Below are 2,457 nucleotides of genomic sequence, written 5' to 3' on the forward strand. Positions count from 1 at the left end.
TATATTAATATATAATTATATAATATATATAATTATATATATTGTATATATTATATATATAATTATATATAATTATATATATTATATATATTATATATATCTGTACATCAATTAACGTTCTTCTTCTTATAGAAAAAAGAACATAAAATGTATTTCTTTTCTATTTTATTTAATAAATAAATTATATTTATTTATTTTATTTATAATAAATAAATAAATAAATAAATAAATATTAATAACGTAACCAATAAGTTGCTCTTCTTATATCTATTAACTGTGGCATACCATGCAGAGGCCCTAGGGCACTAACTGCCACTTCCTGCACATAAATAAATAAATAAATAAATAAATAAATAAATAAATAAATAAATAAAACAAATTAATTAACAAATTAATTAGCAAATAAATAAATAAATAAATAAATAAATAAATAAATTATATTTATTTATTTATTTATTTATTCTTCTTACCCTATCATGTAAATATTTCCATGCAACTCTTTTTATTTCTTGTGCGTCAATTGCACGAAGACGTAATAAAAATTCTGCTATAGGAATATGACGGCCATATACCCTATAAATAAATAAATAAATAAATAAATAAATAAATAAATAAATTAAATTAAATAAATTAATTATATAAATAGATTAAGGGGGGATATATAATGCATAAGAGAAGGAAGAAAAAAAGAAAAAAAAATAAAAGGAATATTTTATGTCTATGATGGTAAATATACAATAAATATAAATAAATGTATTATATACAAGGAAAAAAAGAAAAGAGGAAAAGAATAATAAAAAGAATAAAATAATATACAGTACAGTAAATAAAATAAATACAAGTAAATAAAATAAATAAAAAGAATAAAATAAATAAAATAAATAAATAAATAAAATAAATAAATAAATAAATAAATAAACATTTACAAGATTTGTCTTCCTAAGTCTTCAGCAATGGCAGTTGTTGAATCTAAATGACCTAACAGTTGCGTCTGCAGCAAAAAAAAAAAAGAAAGAAATAAATAAAAAAGAATAATTAATCAATTAATTAGTTAATAATAAATAATAAATAAATAAATAAATTAATTAATTAATTTATTTATTAATAATAAACATACCGTAAGTTGTGCCTTCGCTCGTTCAACTTCTTCGTCAGTGATCTGCACGCATTGGGGTGTACAGGCAGCTAAATAGAAATTGAATAAAAAATAATAAAAGGAGTAAAATAATAATTAAATAATATAAATAAGGGTTTAGAATGTATATAAAAAGAAGGAGAATAATAAAAAAAGGTTAATTAGTATTAATTAGGGTTTATACAGCTTATATATAACACTATATAAGATAAAGAAAACAACTATTGAATAAAAGAGGAAAGCAAGCATAAACACCAACTAAATAAGACGATTAAGGGTTTAAAATGTATAAAAAAAGAAGGAGAATAATAAAAAAAGGTAAATTAGTATTAATTATATTAAATTAATGTATATATCTTACGCTATAAGATAAAGAAGTAATAGAATGCATTAATTCAAGTACACAATGCTCAACAGCAACTTCATCACATTGTGCATAAAATCCAAATAAACCTGTATCTTTATAACAAGTATTAAAAGAAGAAAACATTTCTGCTGCTCCTTTTTTATTCATTTTTACAGCTAAATTCCTTATTGTACTATTACTACTTAGAGGACCAGGTACTATACCCTCATCATATTTCCTATAACTACCTATTATTGATTGCATTAACATAAATGCAACTACATCTGTATACACAACACAACAAATAATTAATTAATTAATTTATTTATTTATTTATTTATTCTTTTTATTTTTTTTTTATTTAATGATGTATTTATTATATACAATATAAACCCTCTAAACCCTCCAAAACCCTCCCTAAACCCTTCATAAACCCTCAAAACCCTCAAACCCCTCAAACCCCTCAAAACCCTAAACCCTAAACCCTAAACCCTAATAGTATATATATATGTATATATATACCTGGAGATTTCCATGGTACTCCCTCAAAGGCAACAGCAATATGAGCAATTGGCCCCATGTCATCATTACGATAGATAAGCTCAGAGCCACAGAAGAAGGGTTTAGGGTTTGGTAAGGAAATAGTATTATTATTTATATTTATATTATTATTATTATTATTATTATTATTATTTATATTATTATAATTATATTTATAATTAGGAGATGTAGGTACATTAGAGAATAATTTTTGTACATATTGTATAAATATATTATGATCTATATCTCCTGCTGCTGCTATTACTATCCTATCTCCTGTATAATTACGGTGTATATACTCAATAATATCTTCTCTTTGCATCTTTTTTATATTCTCTATAGATCCTAATATAGTAAACCCTAATGGGCTATCACGGAAGGCCTAACAAGAAAAAAAAAAAAAAAAAAAAAAAAAAAAAAAAAAAAAAAAAAAAAA

The sequence above is a fragment of the Eimeria maxima genome, genomic scaffold, assembly GCF_000499605.1.
Source record: "Eimeria maxima Weybridge genomic scaffold, Emw_scaff1037, whole genome shotgun sequence".
Lineage (NCBI taxonomy): Eukaryota > Apicomplexa > Conoidasida > Eucoccidiorida > Eimeriidae > Eimeria > Eimeria maxima.